We start from the raw sequence: 24,866 nt of genomic DNA, 5'->3' as shown, positions 1-24,866 counted from the left end.
CCAGACATGGTCAAATTATTAAGGTAAAAGATAAATTTCTATCTTTATGTAAATTACCGACCTTTATAGCCTAATCCTTGATCATGTTTGGTGGTAAAGTTACCACTTGGGATATCCCTGTCATCACCAATGTATTTCTTTTCCATAAAGTGGCTACAGTGAGAACCACAATGTAATATCATTATTCACATGGCTTTTTGTCATTTTGTTAGTGCTCATGTTCAGCGTATTGTTGCTGTATGGAAGCAAATAATGTGACCTATCATTAAAACTGTGCACTCTGCAAGTTACGTGCATTACTGATACTATTCACGAGTTCAGTTGTTATTTTTTAAGAGTGGTTCTATATAACTGTCAAATTCTGAGGTTATGGAGAGAAAGATAGGCATTGTCAGAGAGCTACTTGTTGAGAAACATTATTCATAGCAATAGATAGCTTCTAGATTGCAAATATCACAGCAATCTGTCAGCAGAATTTACAAAAATGTGAAGACAAGAGGAAGACAAAATTTCAACGTGTTGGAAACTGCGGGCCAAAGAATAAACCAACCCCAAGGAGTAAGTGAAAACTGATTAATTTGTCACTAAACAATTGCAAGGCTACTAGTTCAGATTTACGTAAGTAATTAGAAGAGTATGGGTCATTCGTATCAGTTTGGACTGTGAGACAAGAGCTGTTTAATACTGGAATGAAAGCAAGATGACCTCGAAAAAACCACAGATTAATCCTTCTATGGCTGCAAAGAGGTTCCAGTGGGCCAAGACTCTCCTGAATTGGTCATCTGACGACTGGAAAAAGGCAAGTCCATGACGATTACTGTAATTGTAAATTATCATTCATTATTCCATTTTAAACCAATCTAATAACGATACAGTACAGTACAAGCATGAAATTTTTCTTTGGAACTGTACAGCTTATTGCATTTAGTGCTAGGCTTATTTGTTTCATTTATTCCAGGTTTGTTATAGTAATGAATCGGTATTTACTGTCGAAGAAGAGACAAGTCAATATGTCAGAAAAAAAGAAGGAGAAGCATTCCATCCAGATTGTGTGAAGCGAAGAGTGAAGCATCCAACTTCAGTGATGTTCTGGAGTGTGTTTTCTTGGCACAGCTGTGGACGATTAAATATTATAGAAGAAACTATGAGACGTGAACAGTATAGTATTAAGAACCCGTCTGCTACCTCAGGGGCAAGAGTGGTTTGGCCAAAGTGAATTTATGTTTATGCAAAATGGGCCCCCTTGCCACAAAGCCAAAAAAAGTAATGGATATTTTAAGGGAAAAGAATTTAAAAGTGCTTGATTGGCCTAGAAACAGTTCAAACATGAACCCCATAGAAAATCTTTAGGCGATAGCCAAGAAAATTTTAAAAAAAAACTATAATGACAAAAATTAGCTTGACTGACAAGCTTGTTCAGATGTGGTTTCATGATGATGATTTGGAGTCAGTGAAAAATACTGGCTGAGGGTATGCCCAGTCGAATCAAGTCACTCATGAAACCTAAGGGGATGCATACCAAGTACTAAAGTCAAAATTTGGTAACATCTTATGTGTCCAATTCTCAATTTTTTAATGTTTACTCTAATAATTTGGCCAGTCATTTAGTCACTAATTCATCTAGGCCAACTGCACTAAATTTTGTCAGTAGTCTCCCTAGATCTACCGTATCAAAAGCCTTAGATATGTCATTCATGATACATTTGACCTCCTGAATCTAATGTACCTGCAGTACCTTGCTGGAATCTACAAGATGAGCCTCAGTGGAATAATGTTTCCTAAACCTGAAAAACCTTCTATCGAACCAGTTGGTAATTTCGTAAATGGGTATAACATAATCAGAAAGAATGCATGCCAAGAGCTTGTATGCAACATCAGTCAAGATGACTAGTGTGTAATTAATAGCTTTATGTTTATCACATTTTCTTTATACACTGGGTGCTACTACACTAAATCTTCATTCATCTGGTATAGCTTCTTCATACATACACTAATCAACTGAGCACGGCAGATTTGGTTCTATATCTCAACCAACTGACTTTCATATATGCCCAGAAATTTTACCAATCCGAGCAGCATTTCTAATTTTAAATTTGTGTATGTTATTTCCAATGTCTTTTCTTTTTTATCGTAGGTCCATATGGACATTGCAAAGTAATTTCAAAGGATTGGGTGAAATTGTCAACAGCATCAGCTACTGCAAAAGGATATGACCATACCATTGGTGACATATCTTATGGCTCATGAGTGACAGGTGCGATGCCCATTTGCTGGACAACTTACGGAGTATAGACATTCCCATCTTGTATAACTGCTACTCATTACCTTTCTCAGTCTGTCCACACAGCAACAAGACATAGTACCATGCAGTATATTCTGGACTTCCTTCAGTCACAGAGTGTGTCTGTGACTTCCCTCCATCCCATCCATTCTGTCTTCATTATAATTCATGCTTCAACAACTACCCCACTATTAGTCGGTTGGCAAGGTCGTAGATACCTGAATCAACTTGAATGGAGCCATTAGATGGTTCGGATGACTCCAGGTAACTCTCTTTTTTCTATTTGTTTTATGTCGCACTGACACTGACGATGAGATAGGAAAGGCCTAGCAATGAGAAGGAAGAGGCCGTGGCCTTAATTAAGGTACAGCCCCAGCATTTGCCTGGTGTGAAAATGGGAAGCCATGGAAAACCATCTTCAGCACTGCAGACAGTGAGGTTCGAACTCACTATCCCCCGGATGCAAGCTCACAGCTTCGCGCTCCTAACCGCACGGCCAACTCACCCGGTCACTCTTCTTTTTGTTTTATCTAGGGTCGTATTGTGAGAAACAGGTATTCCAATCTTCACCTTAAAGCCGCAGTCCCATTCTGGGTCTATCAGCAAGTGCAACATCATCTGCATATAAGAGAGTTCTAGGAACACTCCTTTGCAGGTCCCATGTGGTGGTGTCCATGCTGAGGACAAAGGGCAATGGGGACAGAGTGGAACATTGGTGTGCACACCAACTTTCACTGAGACAGCGCAACATGCACAACCTCTGGTGTTTGTGTATAGCATCTTGATACAAATTATAAGCATTTCTGGTACCCCATGGTGAAGAGTGCAGACCAGATCACACGGTGTGGAACACCATTTCAAATTCAAGGAAGGCAATGTACACTGCCTGCTGACGCTGTCAGTGCTTTTCAATTAGCATTCTGGCAGTGACAATTGCACAAGGTTTTGAAGCACCCTTAGTGAAGGTGCACTGATTAGCAATAATGCCAATGATTTCACCCAGTCAATAATGAAGGATCTTCTCATATAAAATTGGGGGCAAATTAGACGGTAATTTGCACGTTCTGCTGCATAGTCATTTTGCTTAAAAATAGACACAGGGATGTTTGTAGCCCACGGTCATCTGCTCCTGGCGCTTTTTGATTAATTTGTGTTGTTACAGATTCTTATCGCTTCTGATCTACTTACTGGTGTTTCTAAATTTTGTGAATGTTTGAAATACACTGATGTCCATAAAATACAGAACACCTTGAAGTACTAGAGATTGGAAGTTCATATTCGCAGGACATATGCACTAGTACGTTCTGAAGAAAAGAATAGCATCTGAACCATGTCAACCCTCAGGTTCAAGGACCAGATCGATATCTCTGCGGACCACCACCGACTGGTAAATTGTGCCTGCGGGTCTCGTTGTCGCTATAAACAGAAGGTAATGGATCAGTGTGATTAATTCAGATGCGCACGATGCCTCGCAGCCAGATGCAAGAAAAGTACTGTCAAATTAGTGAGTTTGAAAGAGGGCGCACTATTGGCATGATAGAACGTGATGCATATATCCGGGAAATTGCTGCTCGTGTGTGAAGAAGTGTGTCGGCACAGCAAGGGGTGTGTATAGAACGTTCACAGAAGGCCATAGAACACAACGGACCAGGCGACTTGGCCGTGCGGTTAGAGTCGCGCAGCTGTAACCTTGCATCTCGGAGAGAGTGAGTTCGAATCCAATTGTCGGCAGCCCTGAAGATGGTTTTCCGTGGTTTCCCATTTGCACACAAGGCAAATGCTGGGGCTGTACCTTAATTAACGCCACGGCCGCTTCCTTCCCACTCTTATAGGCCTTCACTATCCCATCGTCGCCATGATACCTATCTGTGTCAGTGCAACGTAAGGCAAATATCAAAAAGGAACACGATGAGATGGACCTGGTCGCACCACCCCGTGAAGACCGCCCCATGAGAATGGCATTGAAGCAAAGATCTGTGTCCTCCTCAGCTCTGGTGCAACAGTGGAACAGTGTAACACATCGTACATTATCAGGAGTGTTTATTATGAGCTGGGTTCCCGGCGCCTTGTCGACTTTTCCGCCTACCATTGACTAATGTGCATAAGCATGCTAGAGTGCATCGGTGTACAGAACGACGTCAGCAATGGCATCAGATAGTGTTTTTGGACGAATCCAGGTTCTGTTTGTTTGAAAATGATGGCCGCATTCTGGTTCGCTGCAGAGAGGGGGAGAGGTTTTATGGTATAGGGTGCTATTGGGTACAAGCAAAAATCACGGGTGGTGCGTGTCCAGGTCACTGTTACCAGCTTGACCTACATGAATGACATCCTGCGACCCGTAGCCATACCCTTTCTGCACGACACCCCAGATGCCATATTTCAGCAGGACAATGCGCGACCAAATTTCGCTGCTCGAACACATGTCCTCTTGTTGTCACAGGATGTCAGACTGATGCCCTGGCCCGCCCGATCACCGAACTTGTCGCTAATCAAAAATGAATGAGATATGGTGAATGGGAGGGTGCGGTGTTGTGACCCAATGCCAACCACCAAAGATGAACTGTGCAACCAGGTGAATGAAGCATGGATGGCTATAACCCAGGACACCATTCGTGCCTTATACGTGTTGATGCCATCACACATGGAATAAGTTATCAGTGCCCCTTGAGGACCTAATGCCTACTAGGCAACGGGGCAGATGCCAAAACTGGGTGACTAAAATGCTAATCGATCTGCAGAACATATTACTGAACAGGTCCTGTGAATATGAACTTCCTATCTCTAGTCTTTCAAGGTGTTCTCTCTTTTTATGAACGTGAGTCTAGTTCTATCAGTTGAAATGTGTTGATATTTTAAGTCTTCAGTTATTTAAATTTCATTAAGAGCATAGTGCACTAACAATCAAGTGTTAAAAATCATGGACCAATTTGTTTAACTTAGAACCTAAAAATTAATTGGGATGGATACGATGCAATCTTTTGTGAATTTTTACAGAATATGACACCTCATCTTGCTTAATTTCATCAATGAAGAATATAAATTGTCACCTAAATGTTATTCATGTACATTAGGGACTAAACTTATGATATATAAATAGGTTATGTTTTAAAGAATGAACGTGGATGTAAATTAAATGACAGAGTGTTAATGATAGGCTTTAATGACCAAGGATGCTCTATATTAGAAAGCGGATAGTGCTCAATGGAAATAGTCTAGCCTTGTTAAGCGGCAGAATGGGACGATAGCTCATGTTTATGATCAGTGAGGAAGTAGCAATGAATATTGCATTCTGGAGAGTATATTACTGAGCACATGAGGCGACCAGCTCAGTTTAAGATCATAATCACTATCTGTGCTCACTCAACAACCTCAAGCTTGTCTAATTAATGAAACGTATCTAATTCATGCATATTTTAAACCATTACAGTATTAGTCTGTCTTCCATAATGTGTGAAGATAGACTGACAAATCTCCTTATAGTCCTAAAGTGATCATTCTTCTAGTTATTCGATCATGATAGTTATAGGGAGGGAGACATAAATTCTCGAATGTTCATAAAGTTAAGGTTTTCAATAAATGATGAAGAACATATGTAATATAATAATCATGCCTAAATAAAATGATTAACCTCACATGACCTTACTTTGGGGGGGACAATTTGAAAAGTAGGGCTTGGCCAAGAGTGTAGGCTTAACCTAACAGGCACGGATTCGACTCAAGGTCTAACATACAGGCCCTGGATTCAATCCTAAGCTTAACCTTACAAGGTCATTAGCTTTACAGACTAAAGTTTGATGTCCAAGAGTGCTGGCTTAAGCCAAGAGGCACAGATTTGTTGCCCGGCTCAACCTTACAAGGGCATTACAGACTCGAGTTTGACATTCGAACCCAGGCTTAACCCAACTAGATGACACATGGTCCATGGGCTTTAGGAGCTGAGCTTGTAACGGGATGGCGGCCATATACACTATCTTAATAGGACTAGGCAGATGGTGTAAAGCTTAATACATGTGCTTTATTCATAGGGGCATAACGCTGAAAAGTTACATCAGGTCAAGGAGCTGAGTGACTGCAAAAGTGCAAAAGGGCTAAAGATCAACATGGTAAAAGGACAAATGTGCATAAGTATTAAATGGCTAAAGGACAAAATAGCAAAAGGGCTAAAAGCTAAAGGGCAAAAGTCAAAGACACTAGCGTGTGAGCTGATGCGCAACATACTGTTGGTTTTTAGTGTTTGGAACCGTAAATTTTATGTTGTAACAATTCGAGCTCAGAGATTTGAATTCTAGAGACTTATAGTAGCTCATAATACTGTTGATATCACTTAAGAGATTAAAACGTAAAAGCTTGTGTGTTTAATTGAAATGCAACAAGTTCGACTTCCTTTCGAGTGGGGGGGAGGGCAATAATATTATTCGCTTTATGTCTTACTAACTACACTCCAACGTTTGAAAAGTGTTGAAGATCCAATCTGCTTTCATGCTGAATACTCAACATTCATGCACAATAAGAAAGTTAAGGCCAGCACTTTAACCGCCTGAGCAACTCAACTCGACAATTAATTTGCTAAGTGCAAAAATTTCAATCCCCATTTCAAACCATTTTTCAAGATGCAGACGTGCTAGAATTTAGTCCTGCAAGTTTTTAGGTATCTGCCAGTAAATCTAACGACACAAGTCTGATGTATTTGAACACTTTCAAATACCATTGGGCTGAGCCAGAATCGAACCTGCCTACATATTTTTTATCAACATTCATATTTACGACATCAGAAGAGATTTAATTAATTTAATATGAGATAATAATTTTTCTTCAATTGCAATTTCTTTTCTCAAATTTAAGACTTTGAAATGAAATGTCGTATGGCTTTTAGTGCCAGGATATCCCAGGACGGGTTCGGCTGACCAGGTGCAGGTCTTTCTATTTGACTCCCGTAGGCGACCTGCGTGTAGTGATGAGGATGAAATGATGATGAAGACAACACATACACCCAGTCCCCGCCCAACCCAGCCGGGAATCCAACCCGGGACCAGCTGAACTGAAGGCCAGTACGCTGACCGTTCAGCCATGATTAAGATATATTGGGATTCCTATTCATCAATTAGCTTAAGCATTTTGAATATATTTAGACTTAAGAAGTAACATAAATTATATTTTTGCGGAAACCAACGATTCGTAGGATGGAAACGTCAATCATTATTACTGGCATGTAATGCACTCGTCGAAAAGCTCTTCTCATCTTTCTTGGAACTCACGTTAAAAATATTAATCGTCGCACCCTCAGAGCACACTGGCCTGGATTTGTTTCACAACCCGCTCTGGATGCAGGAAAGGTGCAGTAGGTTATATTTATAATACTATGGAGAAACGTATATATGAATATTGAATTTTCACGACCACATTGTAATCGAAAGCGACTTTCAACCTATTAGGTCGTGTTACGTACATTTAGTACGTGATGAAGAGGTGTTAAGTACAGAACAAAAATGGCCAACCAGACACCAGTGGGATCCGAACCCACAACCTCCCGATTTCGTGTCGGTTGCTCTACCAACTGAGCTATGGTGGCCTAGGCCGTCTTTGTTCTGTTGGAAAGGATCTAAGCTACAGATCTGGTACTACTACCATCACACTGTAGAGTGCGTTCATTTGCCCGTTGAGGGCCAAGTCAATGAATATTTTCACGACCACATTGTAATCGAAAGTGACTTTCAACCTATTAGGTCGTGTTACGTACATTTAGTACGTGATGAAGAGATGTTAAGTACAGAACAAAAATGGCCAACCGACGCGAAATCGGGAGGTTGTGGGTTCGGATCCCACTGGTGTCTGGTTGGCCATTTTAGTTCTGTACTTAACATCTCTTCATCACGTACTAAATGTACGTAACACGACCTAATAGGTTGAAAGCCGCTTTCAATAATAATGGATGTCTTTGACAAGTTCGTTTCACAACAAACTAAAGTGTTAGTTCCATACGAAAATACTACTGTGGGTGAACAAAAGGTTCACTTTAGGGGAAAATGCCCCTTTATGTAGTACTTACCTACCAAACCAAGAGTAAAATATGGAATAAATCTGTGGCTCATCTCTGATTTGGACACGGCTTACGTGTGCCCCACTGAAGTTTACAACGTAAACCAGTAAACAGACATAGAGAAGTGAACCAGGAAAGGAATGTGGTATTGAGACCTTTCAAGGATATTGAGGAAACAAGAAGGAACATCACTACATAAAATTTCTTCACCAAATTCACCCTGGCTAGAGAGCTTCTGAAAAAGAACCACATTTTCAACAATGACTGCTTTGTTCTTTCTAAAATAACTGATCATCACCTTTCATACTGGAGCAATCCTAGAGACTTAACACTTGCTGATCCCATATTCCACACTCCTCGAACAGACCTATTGCCAGGAACTCAAGTTTCCATGCAGCATTTAATAAGGGATCAGAAAACTCATGGAACCAAACTAGTTCTCCAAAACACAAAATCAAGGTGAATCTGTGATGTATAGGTTAGTATAATTACTTAAAAAGGATAAAAGATGATCATCGAAGAAACATACGCAAGTGCCAGCCAACAAGGGTTATACCATGGATGGTTCACGGGGGAAAGATATAAATAATACACAAGCAGTCATGACAATACAAGGACACTAGTGTATGAACAAGAATTGGCTACTTCAGATGTATTGAAACAAAAGACACAACAAGTTACAAATAGTACAGCACAAAAAAATTTGAGATAAATTTCACAATGAATAATAAAGGAAATGTTACAAACATCAGTGAGAGTGACACTAACATTTACAATTACATTAATTAAAAAGAACAGATGTTTCCTAACCAAATGTGCAATGAGAAAGAAGAAACATTAGGGAAGATATTGTAGAAAGAAAAGAATAGGAGAATCCTGCTGAATTAGTGTCCAGACGACTACAAATGAACGTAATCACCAACAAGACAGTTTGCTGCCATGCTCCTATATGGTTGAATCCCTTAAGTAGCCCAAAATGAAAACGTGATGATCAAATTCATCTCCCAATTCACAAAATGCCACTAATGCTTCTTACAGTCATGCATGATGATCTGTTCATAACAAAAGTTGCAAGATTAAACAAGGTATAGACAGTAGCTGCATATTGTTTGCAAATTATCTGAGATTAATTCAACAATGCTACAAAAGTTCATTGAGATCCACCTATTCAGTACACATCGGGTTCTTAAAATTAAGATTTTGCTGGGCTGAGTGGCTCAGACGGTTAAGGCGCTGGCTTTCTGGCCCCAAATTGGCAGATTGGATCCTGGCTCAGTCTGGTGGTATTTGAAGGTGCTCAAATACGTCAACATCGTGTCGGTAGATTTACTGGCATGTAAAAGAACTCCTGCAGGAAAAAATTCCGGCACCTCGGCATCTCCAAAAACCGAAAAAGTAGTTAGTGGGACGTAAAACAAATAACATTATTATTATTAAATTAAGATTTACATCATGTCATACTAATTTAATGGGACATGTTTCGTCCATTGCATGGGCATTATCAGCTGTGAACTCATGCGTAAAGGATAAAAACAGGGTCCTGTTTACACTAGTCAAATCGTTACATAGAGAAACATGTGTTATCAAAATGAGGAAACTTGTTGTAAGTTCACAAATGACAATTTACACAATTAAGACATGTCTAAAAATATGTGTGAGAATAATTGTTAATGTTGGTTCAGACTTACATTGATATCTTTAAAGCATTTTTTAGAATAGCCAATCTATCTATATTTTCATAAACAATAATAGAGGCTATGGCTACAATTATGGCCTCAAGTTTCAAGTTCAAAGTATGAATGGAATCTAGTTCAAGGCAACTCAATTTGAAGTCATAGAATGGTTACCATGAACAGTAAGTAGTTTAATCATTGAAGGATGACATTGAATATACTTGCAGGAAGCTTGTAGTGTTATCATAGAGTGCACATCTGTGTGACTGATGGAGTCATTATTGTTATCAAGCCCGTATTTGTAAGTCTTCTTATTCTTGTTGAAAAAGTGAAAAAAAGGTTCACGACTGTGTGTTGCCGTGTGTGTCTTTAGTAGCTGATGTGTGCTATTGGTCAAATGGGAATGCTTGCGCTTCAAGTTGGCTACAACTTGAATGTTGAATCAGCTATTGAGAGAAGTGTGGTGATGAAACTGTAATGAGAGGAGGGTACAAGGATTTTAGAACATCAGAGAAAAAAAGGGTTAAATTTGATGAAAAACGCTGCGTATACATTTCCTTACCCCCTCGACTTTTCTGGTGTGAACTAGTTGCCTTTGCAACCTCAGAACAGATGACACTTGCACTTCTTGTATTGTATATGTGTGGAATTGAGGGAAAGGGTGTGGAGGAGACAAGATGGGTAGAGAGCTGAGGTTATGTGCTGTTTGCTGTAGGAGGTTGGTAGGGGCAGACACAGAGGGAGTTACCTTTAATGGAATGATGGGAGCTTTTTTAGAATTTTATTTTGATTCAAATTTCGTGATTGTAACAATTTGGGTAAAATCTTGTATAAGAGATTCTTTACTTCGATCATTCAGATTTAGGTCTTTGTTATAGTATTGGTCCAAATATATATAAATGCTTTCTAATTCATTCATTATTTCCCTTTGCCTACTCTTGATACTTGTAAGATCCTGTTCGATAGTTATGAATTGATGCCCTTTATCTATCATGTGATAGCTTGTTGTGCTTATTGGCATTATAATGCTCTTCATACCTTTAGGTTGAGGTATTTGTTTAACTTATAAGAAGTCTGGTTGGCTTTCACATAGCATGTTGCAAATCTCATGACTGGTCCGTATTGAAATGTACATTAATGTATCAATGATAAGAAAGTTTATTGAGATTCACCTATTCAATACACATTGGGTTCTTAAAAATTAAGATTTACATCTAGTCATACTAATTTAATGGGACATGTTTCACTCAATGCATCGGCATCATCAGCAGTGATCTCATGCCTAAAGTATGAAAATCGGGGTCCTGATTATTCTAGTCGAAGTGTTTCATATAGAAACATGTATGGTATGTTATAAAAATGCGGACACTGGTTGCAAGTTCACAAATGACAATTTACAAACTTAAAACACATCTAAAAATTATGTGTGAGAATAATGGTTAATGTTAGTGCAGTCTTACATTGATATCTTTAAAACATTTTTAGAAATATCCAATTGGACTATATTAACATGAACGATAAGAATGTCCATCGCTAAAATTATGGCATCAAGTTACAAGTGCAAAGTATGAATGGAATCTGGTTTACCTCTTTTGGACCCAGTGTCCATGATCATATACACAGCTTTCAGCATTCTTTTTCTAATGATTCAAGTCTACTTACAACTTCTGAAACGGCTTGTCCATGTTCATTCACTTCCCCGCTTCTGCTTTTGGTAACTTAGTACATCTATCAGGGACTCATGGAAGTAGAGGAATAAATGAGCATCAGCTTGCACTGATGGCTGAGAATTCATCAGATAAGACGTCTATATTTCTCGATTATATTAGTAAATTAACATTGTTGTATGGTTTAGAACTATTAATATTTAAAGTAAATTGCACATATAATGATTAGATGGGTATAGTTTGACTGGGTAACCTTCCATTGATGTGTCATCTGTGTATAAAACAGTATGTACATGATCATGTCCATCCTGTTCAAGGTTTGTTTACTTAAGGGATATATAACCTCAATTACTTTTCAATTCATAAAGTATACATTGACAGTATAAATGACTTTTATAAGCATGATATAAAATACAGTGATTGTTGTAACTGCCTGTAACAATAATTATCACATATTAGGTCTAGATATAATAGTGAATATATTTGAAACTGTAAACATAGCAGAATTACTCGTGGTTCTAGTGAAGTAAATTATTTAAATCTGAATAGCTTATAACTGCTTTATTTCTTATTCAGGATATAATTACAAGGTTTTATTTCTTTTAGGTCCATCTAACACAAGTGACAAATGCTTGGATGCATCTCAGATACTGGATTTGTTGGAAGCAGGTGAAGTATCTGATGTGGATGACTTCCTCAGTGATGAAGAAAATGTAATTCATCATGATAAGAATATTAGACACTCACTGAGAACTGGAGTCGACTATCAACAGAAAACTCAGCACGTATCAAGTGATGAAGGGAGAGAAGATGAAGAGGATGAAATTTTGACCTAAGGATCATTTCATGAAACATATGCAAATTTTATCACTGCAAAAGAAGGACAATAGGTGGCGCTGAAGTTCATTAGTTATTTCTGACATTGAATGGGAGGCCCCAGAAGGGAAATGTGATGAATGTTCCTTTAGTATATAAAACTGTCTGATTCTGATAAGATTGCATGGTGTATTAATATTTGTGCTCTGCAGAACATCATAACCAACTTCAAACCAGCTACAAGCCATGAGATTCAGGTCTTGTTTGCTCTGCATATTGCTGTTGGCTGCTTGCAGTTTCCTAGAGTAAGACATTTCTGGGACAGCACACTTGGAATATCAATATTTCTAGATAACAGGACCCGTGACAGATTCTCCAATTGCACAACAACTTGCATATCGTGAACAATTTAGATAGACCTGATGATTGCAATGATAAACTGTTCAAGGTACACCCTCTTTACATTGCTGTACGTGATTGCTGCTTGCAGTTACAATTAGAAGATAACTTATGTATCGAAGAGCGGATGGTTCCCTTCAGAGGACATTTTTCAGTGAGACAGTACGTCAGGGTAAGCCCTACCCTTGGGGGTTCAAAATTTTTGTTCCATGTGGCAAAAGTGGTTTAGCGTACGATTTCTTACTATATCAGGGCAGCACAAGGGTCCTAAATCAGGATAATGTACAACAGTTAGGACTAGGGGCAGCCGTGGTACTGCATTTATCAAATCGAATTCACAACCATAGTCAGAAATTAATTTATGACAACTTCTTTTCAACTTACAACTTGTTCCGCATTCTAACAAGTAACAACATACTGGCAGCAGGTACATGCTAGTCCACCTGTAATATCTGACAGTGATGCAAAGAAGAAAGGAAAAGGTCATAGTGATCACCTTGTTACTAATGATGATGTGGTGATGGTCAAGGGGATGGACAATCATTTTGTTGTATTTGTGTCCAAGTTTCTTGGTATCGGGACAAAAGATAGAACTCTAAGATGGGATTCAAAAGCAAGCATGTCGATGTTACACACCCTGAAATTGTGAAACTATATGATTATGGAATGGGTGGAGCAGATCTCCTTGATCAACTAATCAGCCTATACCGAATTTATATCAGGTCAAGGAACTGGATTCTGAGAATGCTTTTTCATGCCGTGGATTTAGTTCTGTGTAACAGCTGGATTGAATATCGGAGAGACTATGAGTTATCTGGTGTACCTAAAAAGCAAGTTATGTATCTGGTTCACTTTCACATGCGAGTTGCAGAGGGCCTTCTGAAAGTTGGTAAAGCGGTATATACAAAGAAATGTGGATAACAATCGCTTGAACAAGAAGAAGTAATAACAGCACCAACATGGAGAAGAAGAGGTGAGATACGCCCCACAGTGAAGTTTCAAAAGGATCTAACTGATCATGTGCCTCAGCACAATCAACAGAAAGAGGCAGGAATATGTAAGAAGTGGGGCTGTATTGGGAGATCGCATTTCCGATGCAACAAATGCAATGTACATCTGTGCCTCAACAAGGACCGTAATTGTTTTGGTGGATTTCATAGGATGTCTGAAAATAATGGCAAGTAATTAATGATGCCTATGTTGGAGATGTTGCCATTTCTATAGTTATCTTATGATGATCTACTGTTCAAGCTGTAAATTATATTCAAGTGGCTGAACACAAGTGACAGCACCTATTAGTGCAGATAGTACATGAATATGGACATCCCATAAATGTCAATAACAATTTTTTTAAATGTTTGCTAATGTTTATGGACATCCCTTCAGAAGCCAATGTCTCTCAAAAAAATATGTAGATGGGAAAAATTCAGGTCTGAAAGGGTTAAGGCAACTCAATTTGAAGTCGTAGAATGGTTACTATGAACCTTAATTAGTTTAATAAATGAAAGATGACATTGAATATTCTTGTAGGAAGCTTGTAATGTTATCATACATTAGAGTGTACAGCTGTGTGACTGATGGATTGTTATTAAACCAGTATTTGTAAGGTGAGTCCACAAAGAAAAGTAAAGCAAAGTCATCTTCATACAGACCATGAAGGCCCTTGGAGGAGTGGAAGGTAAAGGCTTCCACTATTTGTAACCTCGGCACGTGATGGGGTAGAGAGGTTAGCTCTATGCCCGGCCGTATTTGGCCCCAGGAATTAACCTGGTACTCATTTTTGGTGTAGGCTGACTGAATCTCAGGGCCATATGCACCTCCAGAAATGGAAATCTCGTTTCTTAAATTTTACGACTTCCTGAGGGGATATGAACCCACGTCCTTCCGAGCGAACTGAGCACACCTTTACTGCCTCGGCCAGGCAGCCCCTAAGGAGAGTCCACAGTCTTCTTATTTTTATGAAGAGGTGAAAAAAGGTTCACAACTGTGTTGCTGTGTATGTCTTTAATAGCTGATGTGATAGCTTCCTCTTGTACTGTTAGTCAAATGGCGACGCTCGTGCTTGAAGTTGGCTACAGCTTGAATGTTAAAATCGAAAGCTGAGGGATGTGTGGTGAAGAATCTGTATTGAGAGGAGGGTAGAAGGATTTTGAAGATTAGGGAACAAAGGGTTAAATTTGACAAAAAACGCTGTGTATACATTTACATACCCCCCTCAAACTTTGGGGTATGAACTAGTAGCCTTTGCAGCATGAGAACAAATCACACTTTAACTTTTTGAATTGTATCTGTGTGGAATTGAGGGAAGGGTGTGGCGGAGGAGAGTTGAGCTTATGCGCTGTTGGCTGAACATTTACAGCGATAAGGCACAAACTTCTTTGGAGTAGGTAAAGATCAAGGCCTTTCTGCAAAACAACCCTCAGAAAACCAACTCCACACAACTGCAGGCATGGGACTGACATGGCATTTTATCCCTCCTGCAGCACCACACTTTGGTGGAAACTGGGAAGCAGCTGTCAGGAGTCTGATATATCACTTCTGAGGAATGATGGATTCTTATCACTTCACCAACAAAGAATGGACCACTCTTAAAACAGATACTCATATCCTCTCACCAAATATTTTTTAGACATGTTTTAATTGTGTAAATTGTCATTTGCGAACTTACAACAAGTTTCCTCATTTCTATGACACATGTAACACTCTGACTAGAGTAAGCAGGATCCTAAATTTTATCCTTTAGGCATGAGATCACGGGTGATGATCATGCAATGGGCGAAACATGTCCTGTTAAAATAGTATGACAAAATGTAAATCTTAATTTTTAGAACAGAACCCAATGTGTATGGAACAGGTTGATCTCAATAAATGTTTCTAACATTATGGAATGAATGTACATTTCAATATGGACCAGTCACGGGACTTGTAATATGTAATTACCTGAGATTGTTGTAAACAACCCACGGAGTGAAATGAAAGTCCACTGTTCATATTGGAGTTGAACCCTGTAGACAAATGTTGGATGAATGTTGTGTAAGAAACTATCAACTCATATTATGACTATAAATCCAATCAAAGATAAAGAAGGCAATCTTCTTGTCGGCAGAAGACTGCACAATACTCCAATACTACTGGAGCGGAAACATTAGAAATTCTGTACCATATCGTCTCACAAATATAATTATGATAACACCTTTGACTGCTTCATCCTGGCACTCAACTCTCCGGAGAGGCAGGTTTAGGATCTCATCAGCAAGGGGGATGGAAGAAGCTACACTCTCGGTTGAATGCAGATACCTCAGAACAATTAATGCAAAATACACAAAGGGTGCACGTAACCCCGACGTACCCATTCCTGAAAACTTCAATACACTATGCTGGCCAAATTCTCATAAAAAATGGTGTGAGATCAAACAAGACCAGACTGCCTAGCTAACAAGGCTGTCTACATACATATGATACCTGATCTCACCACAACAACATTTCTCTCTGCACTTTATCGACTTAGTTCTCATAGAGGTCAACACCTCAACATTTACAGTGATAACGCACAAACGTTTTTGGAGCAGCTAAAGAAATTAAGACCTTTCTACAAAGCAACCCTCAGTAAGCCAACTCTTTCACACAACTGCAGGCATGGGACTGACATGACATTTCATCCCTCCTGCAGCGCCGCACTTTGGTGGAAACTGGGAAGCTGCTGTCAGGAGTCTGATATATCACCTCAGACGAGTGACGATGGATTCTAATCGCTTCACCAACAAAGAATGGACCACTCTTACAACACATTCTCACATCCTCTCACCAAAGCTAAATGATGACCCTTTTGACACTTCATAACCTGGATCTGCCCAAGATTTTATTTTTTGAGAATCATCTTGCAACTTTTAGCGTTGGATAATGTGCATTATGAAGATCCCAGAAAAGCTTTAATTTTATTTAATCGACATGTAACTTCCGAAAAAAAGGCCCGTGCCATGTGCCATATATGGCATGCTGGGCAGTAGTGCTGTCTTTCGTTTCACATATGAGAATTTGGATGTTATTCCGCATCTGGCTTGCAGATACGCCTTTATCCAACACTTTCTCTTGTAAATCATCAGTATACAAGTTTTTCTTCAATATTTGCATATATTACAAAAATAATGTTGTTCCAGACCTATTAAAAATACCTAGATTTTTGGTGCTAGGTATGATTTTATAGGGGTTGTAAATGACCTGAGCTGTTAATTGTATGAGGAAATGAATTTATAATTAATAATGCTAAAATATCACAAGCTACCTAAATCACTTATTACATCGGAATCAGTCTGTATGAGGAATTATAGCAGCGGTATGTACAGAGATAAGTCACTTGTTCATGTGAGTACTGCACTAACGGTGATGATCTGAAAGGCAAGTACAGACTACTTATTACCTTTGTGCGAGTGATAATAAGTAAAACAGTCTACACATAAACCTACATTGGACTTGGTACACTGGGTTCTAGGCCTAGCAAGGCAATTTTCTCTTCGCTCCTGGAATTATAGAAAGCCAATGATGCATTCCATCGTACCAAAGTACTTGTACTGCATTATGTCCAAAACAATTAGATCTGCTGAGCAAGGGAGCAGCTTCGTAGCATGTAAGATAAGTCTGGACAATTGCTCGTCGAAAATCAAGGTGAAAAATGTCTTCTCGAGATATGTGTTTCAGCTGCCATGCATTATGCATTAGTTCGCTGAAGCTGGGTACTAGGTAAATTGTCGGCGAAGCCACCTCCAGTTTCATCTCCGCTGTCATCATCCGACAAAACTGCAGTGTCTGGAGGCTCCATAAATACATTTTCTACGTCGGAAAGTTCATAATTTTCCAACAAGTCGAGTACGTCTCGCAATGAAATTCTCTTAGAAAAACGTATGAACCCTTAAATGTGAAGTATATGAAAAGACAGGATGAATAACTGCATAAAAGATACATTTCAACAAGAAAACCGCAATGTAGTGTCAATTTTATGTGAAATACTTACTCTTGTGATTAAAAATGGTTAAATTAAATCATATGATTTACAGCCTACACTATCGTGCATTGCTAGGTTGATAAAGAAAAGTTAAATGAATGGAAAGGAACATCAGAACTACAACAATTATACGCTGAGTTGTGCCAGACAGAAAGACAGCACTTCCGCCCAGCGTGCCAGATAAGTACCACGAAATTTCTACTTCAAATGAAAGGACACCTATCATCACCAAGACATATCTTAGCTAATCCTCATACATATAAGGACCTTAGAGAAAAATATAGCACAACTGGGTCCATATACATAACTATAGAAGTAAACCAGGAATTACTTACTTCAAAGGGTGCAGCCATTACTGGCACTCATGAAGACAAGACTTCCTTTTTATGTAGCTTTATCGTACAAATGAGTACGATATACTAAAATAAACTACATAAGATGTTCAGGGAGACATCTCTGAACACAACAATGCTGTAGTAAACAAAACAGTGCGCGCAGTTTCAATAATAAGAGTCCAAGAAGACGGTGTAGTTTGCCGTATATGGCACGCTGGGCGGATCCAGGTTAATTAACAACATCCCATTTCCTTTTAGGAGAGCCAATTACTACACTCCCTGATCATTATTATACTTCCTCTCCCATCACAACCTTGCCCACATGGCTATATATTCAGCAGCTAACCCAGATCTCCTGGAGGAAATGGTCAAATGAAGATATATACATAAAGCAGAATATCTGTCTGTGTGTCTGACTGTATGTACCTTATACAAATCCATACCGTTCCATCAATTTGAACGAAATTTTGTATACTTAACTCTTAGAACCCTGTGGATAACCCCATCTACAGGAATTTTTAACATCTCTCTCCATTTCCTAGATTTAGGCCGTTTGGCACATGAACATAGGCTAATATAGGCAAAATATTCAATTTGTCATACAAGGACGAGACAAAGCTAATTTTAAGCCCCTTGACACAATAATCAAAACTCGGTAAGCCCTATGGCCCCAAGAACCATGTTCTAATGCCCTAAACCAACCGTTGTAGAGATAATGGCAGCACACTACCCCTGCTCTAGGAATCGGATTAGGAAATGAACTGTCGTAACCATGGCAATGTCAGTTCCAGGATTCTACAGCAGCGAGATTATGCATGTACATTTGGGCATAGCTGCAAAACAAAATTGGTACACATATGACTCCATTGGGCGGGGATGGAAACGGGGTGAAGTATAAAAATAATAGAAAATGATCTATATTAATGTAGAATTCATACTTTTTGGAGTCACTGCGGTGAATAGTCACACTCCACATATAATTTAAGTCCAAGATCATCCCCATAGGCACGGTGGTAAGAAGGGATGGAAAAGAATATGTCCAAAATGACCGAGATTACGGATTAAAGTACTGTATGTATGTTCCAGCACAGCTCTCAACCAAACTTGGTATACATACGACTTACTATCTAACAAAAATAATGACTGTGGGAGCAAGACACCCCTAGCACACGGATATTAATTTCGAATCCATAGTTTCCAAGGCTCTTGAGAGGAACTGTGACAATATGGATGCCGTTTAAGTCATATTCAACCCGTCGGAATGTCCAACCTGACCAAGATTATGGATGTAGGCGTGTGCACTCAAGCATACCTCTCAAGCAATCTTGGTAGGTACACATATGACTTACTTTACTCACTTTCTGAGGAGGAGATGACATGCAAATAATGTGTATTGGTCCTGTTGAAAAGTACTGTAATACATAACAATGAGGGAAAGCAATTTCTGATCATTTATGTCTAATACAATTTTACCGTACTATTAATAATAGAATTCATGAATTCAGACTTCTGCTGCTTAGTCCATATCAATGTCGAGCATTGCTAACATGGAAATATGGTTCAGTCGTGTTCACTGGCAATGGTTCTCGGCATGACTGTTTTAAGGTGTAAAAACCACATGGGAATTAGTCCATATCGACAAGGAAAATTGTGAGGGTGATTTTTTAAAATGAAAAGAATCATAAAGGAATGATCTCTTGAAGATTAAGGTAAGAGGGAGTGATGACGGAAGAGAATAGAATGAAAATCGGTATTTTAATCCGGGGATTGAGGCACAGCATCCACGCTATAAAAATCCACAGCCTGCTTCCAGTCATTCAACGAAGTCAGGAATGAATTGAATGAAGCCCCTCTCTAACAGCGAGAATGGGAAATTTGCCGGCTACCGAAGAATCCAGGCTATAAATAATAATATTCACGCTAAGTGAAATGATACTTTAGGGGAAGGCCTAATATTTAATCTATATAAATAAAATTGAAACGACCGTGTGTCTGTACATTGAATATTTTGGCAGCATTTTTACTCAGTTTTCTGTTTCAGGTGTAATAATGATTATCTGAATCTTTTAGCTTTGGTATCTGTTTGCCTGTTTGTTTGTCTGAGTTCTTATAACTGGAAAACTACTGGATATATTTCTACCAAACTTCATATTTAAAATCCACCTGTCCTCGGGTTGGTTTCAGGGTCAATACTGTTTCTAAATCACTGAATTAACTAGGGTTTATTAGAATCCAAAACCATGATTTCGCACTCCCTCAAAATATACACAACCAAACTTAATGTAAATCCTCCTGCCTTAATGGAAAACAATTTCAGAAACTTTTTCCTCATGTGCATCATTTCAATATAAGGATTATTAAGGGAGATATCATTAACGAAGGTTCTTCAGCCTAACTTTAAGCAGACTTTCCTTCTGGCATTTTTGTCAATTTGCCTGTTTGTTGAGTTCTTATAACTGGGAAACTGCCATATATATTTCTACCAAACTTTATATCTGTCCTTAGGTAGGCATTAAGATAATATTATTTGTAAATCCAGGTTTGCTTTGGGGGTTTATTGGAAGTCAAAACAGTGATTTTACTCTCCCACAAAATATAAATGATCAGAATAGAGATCTTCCAGCCTTAAGGGAAATCAATTCCTAAAAAGAATATTCTCATGTGCACCTTTTCGATAGCAGGAAAACAAGGGGGTTATGATTAATGGACTGTTTTACAGGCTGTCATGTAATTTCAAGTTAGGATAAATAGTTTAATTAAAGAGCCAGTTTACTCTTTTCAAACGAACGGATAATAAGGGAGGTTATTGCCAATGATTGGTTTCATATTCTTCAGCCACAGCACCACTCGCGGTTTCAGATGAACAACAATATGTAACCAAGAAATAGGGAGATTTACAAACAATTTTGGAAAAGGAACTGTGTTGTTCAATAAACTATGCGATCGACCCTATTCTGTCTCTACTTTGTTCAGCTTTAATGTACTTCGAGTTACTGCCATGTGCTTTCGTAGTAGAATATCAGTTTAATGTGCCGTATTAAATGATTGAATACAGGCATGTAACTTCAAATAAATTCATTAAAGATTCACGAAACTGATTAAAATTCCCATGCAAAGAACGGGTACATATGCTAGTATCTCAATAAATGGGCAATGAAATACCCCATAGCAACATGTTCATACTGAAAGAAGATGACCCATGCCATGAAGTGGACGATGGCAGTGATCAAATGTGTATTCTGGTAGTGACAAATTAATCCATGTAACAAATGTTCAGGTGAGTAACAGTGAATTTACAAGGCCTATTCACAAACACTATCCTTTACGAAGTATGAAACAGAAAGGCAAGATAACTCTTGAATGGCTTATATATTCATTGCATGCTTAAGTAATATTATACGTCACAATGGACTAGCAACAACACAACCACATTAGGAAGTATAAGAATGTTTTTCACTTGCCACAAGATGGCTACAATGTGTGTAGTATATAAGTGGACCCTCAAAGTAAGCAAGCAAGCATATCACCTGAAACTTGTATCTATAAATAATTGTATTATCTAGAAATCAATAATTAATATAATTAATAAGATTACAAAGGTGTTTCATTTGGAAGCAACTAGTAAAATGTCCTGGAACAGTAATAAATGAATGTATTTTATAGCTACTTTGTGTTCGAGAATATTTACGAAGTCAAAAGTATAGTAGGAATGATACCAGCTCCCAAATGATATAGAGTAGAGGTCCTTGGAGCAATCCTAACTGCTGCACAATTCATAACACAAGATCATTGAATAACATGAAGGAAACGTGAAAATTAGTTAAGTAAACAGTCAATCTCATAAAAAAGTATATTTTCCATAGGATTATTAATCATGTGCACTGAAATGAAGGGTCAAACCCCGGTATCTATTGAGCCAATTTCTAACTATTTTCATTACCTGACAAGGTCTTATCAAATTATGTACATTACCTCAAGAAAGTTTTCCTGCATTGACCCTGGCTCTGTTAATTCCGAATTAACTTCTTCTTTCAGAGCTATCACTTCTGATGCATGTTCAATATTTTCCTGTGAAAAATAAGATATATTAGGTATGCTTGTAACACACATCTACAAACACTGTCATGAGCAAATGAGCATGTCATTTTATTAATTGCCAGTATTACAGTTACTTTCAAAATTTGTTTAACGTTTAAGGAAGATTTCTACCAGCAGGGGATTGTTATAACCAAAGGCTGTACTGAGAATGGTGTTGCTATCTTTGCTCACTCCTTACACCAGAGAAAGAATGAGACAGAGAACCGAATATCAAATGAGAAGCATTTTGTAGCCATATCAGAAGATATCCTACCAGAGATGGAATTGGGGCCATCTCGCAGAGAATTTGGAAGTAAGTAGCCATAGACATAAACACTGAATTTTATGAACTGTTTTCACATGTACAATCATATCAATATAACCTTAAGGGTTGTTAGAACCAATTAAAAGTGTTACATTTGTTCTAAGTAATTTTTTGTTCTCTGCATAAAATTTGTTTACAGACAGATTAAAATATCTTGAAATAGTGGAATCAGAATCTCTACTCTGGTTTTGAAGAGCTCATAGGCACTACATAAAGCATTAAGACAGTTTTGTTTCAAACAGCATATTTCGATGCTTCCAAGTGTAAAATACAAAAATAAACATGAAAGAAGCAGGCTTATCACAGTCATATACCAGCAAAAGATCTGATGTAGCACAAACTCAAAGCAACAAGAAATGAAATATTTTATTACTACAAGGATGTTATGTAGTGTTCTGTGAAGAACTGTGGGGATGAGAACACTGTCAGTGGAGAATCAACAGTGTTGGAGTGTATATCTGCAGTTTTGAAATCTCTTTTATGATCTACTACGCAACCTTTAAATTTCTCACTAGGATTCACAAAACCCTGTCAGCACTTCAGTGGGAGGGGAGGGACTGTGATCAAAAGCTTATGTTCTGGTATAAGCCCGTATACATGGTTCTCTATATAACATAGAGTCTGACCTGTATTTGTGGAATAAAATGAGATAATCATTATTCTGCATTTCTAAATGAATTCAACTTCTGAGCAAACATTTATATTGAGAGAACGTATATTTAGATTTTGAGCTATTTTATCTTTCGTATGCCATAGGCAAATCTGCTCTTTCCTTAACACACATATCTTCCAACACATTGTGGATGTGAGGGTAACCCAGATTAATCACACCTGTGTTGACATTTTGTTTAGCAGACTGGTGTATCCAGTCTCAAGAACACTAACAGAATATTTGTAATTTAACTTCATCTACACTAATTATGATAGGAGTAATAATTTTTAACGTGTGGTGCTAATGGTGGTGCAGTAGTGTTGGAAGACATTAGTTTTAAAAAAGTACAATGGGTCAAACATCCTCTATTATAATCAGAGGGGAAAAATAGAAGAGATGCAACCCCTAAAACAAAGTAATTTTGACAATGACAGTAAAAAGTACAGACTAATCCAACCCCAAACTTAACACACTTGCTAACAGTTTCTGATACTGGCAAACATTTCTTTAACATAATTTTCATATCTGTACAAGTTTGATGCAATAGTGTTATAACCAATATTAAACCTAGAGTTCTCAATCAGGAGTGCACTCATATGCCAGCTTCAAGTCTGACACAGAACATAACAAGTTATATCAAAGGTAGAGATCTTGAAACAGCAGTACACTTACATCTTGGATATGTTCAGACACAATTCTCTTCTGTAGTACCACTAACTCAGAACTCAAAACTGCAGATTTATTCTGAGAATAGCATTTATTAATTGCAGAATTTCAGCTTAAAGCAACTATTGGGCAATATCTCATCTGTAAATTAGCAGTTCACAGTGTTTGCAACAGATTATTACTGTCAAGTCACAGTTATTCATTGAACATCTCTCTTCAAAATCTCAAGGTTTTCAAAGACCCTGAGGTGCCAGAATGATGTGTATGAATTCACTTTCATGCCAGTAAAACTACAGACATGTATTGGGATAATTCAGCTTCTTTAAATACCTCTAGACCGAACCCAAATCACACTCGCCGACATTAAATTAGCATGTCATCAGTTTACCCTCAGATGAACACCCACTGAACTGAAAGCCACACACTCATAACATTGCAATGGACTGTGATTAGAGTAGCAACAGACAGAGCAAGGAAAAGTGATGAAAAAATCTTGCATCTTCTCCAAAACTTTTCCACTGCCTCTCCGCTTTTGTCAGGGTGTTTTCTTTATACAATCTACACTCACAGTAAACTTCTGAGGCACAATTTTTCAACATGCTCACCCAACATTAGTGTCATTGTAAAGAAGTTTGAATGATGCAAATCTGACCTGTAATTTATTTTGAGGGAAAAATATGTTCTCCATGAGAGCCAGGGACCTAATGGCCATGACCTAATTCAATCTAGCACCCACCATTTACCATCACTTCAGCAACTATTATCACAGCAATTGGCCGATATGATAAGAAATTATGTCAACCCCACAAAGAGTCCATTACCAAACTATGCAGAATAAATACATAACCATATACCCTCCTGAAATCTATTTCAATAACCAAAAGAGGTAATAAATTAAAAACAGTCAGTAAGTCAATGGGTACATAACACATGAAATGC

General features: G+C 38.3%; 1 non-coding gene across 1 annotated transcript; it reads right to left on the bottom strand.

Annotated features, from left to right (window-relative positions):
• Positions 1–7,777: 7,777 nt before the first annotated feature.
• TRNAS-CGA (transfer RNA serine (anticodon CGA)) lies at positions 7,778–7,851 on the bottom strand. Its single transcript has one exon. It is a non-coding gene; the product is annotated as a tRNA-Ser (tRNA).
• Between the last annotated feature and the right edge of the window lie 17,015 nt (positions 7,852–24,866).

Source organism: Anabrus simplex, chromosome 10 (assembly GCF_040414725.1).
Source record: "Anabrus simplex isolate iqAnaSimp1 chromosome 10, ASM4041472v1, whole genome shotgun sequence".
Lineage (NCBI taxonomy): Eukaryota > Metazoa > Arthropoda > Insecta > Orthoptera > Tettigoniidae > Anabrus > Anabrus simplex.
Note: the sequence above shows the minus strand (reverse complement) of the source record. Positions and strands in the feature narration are given on the sequence as shown.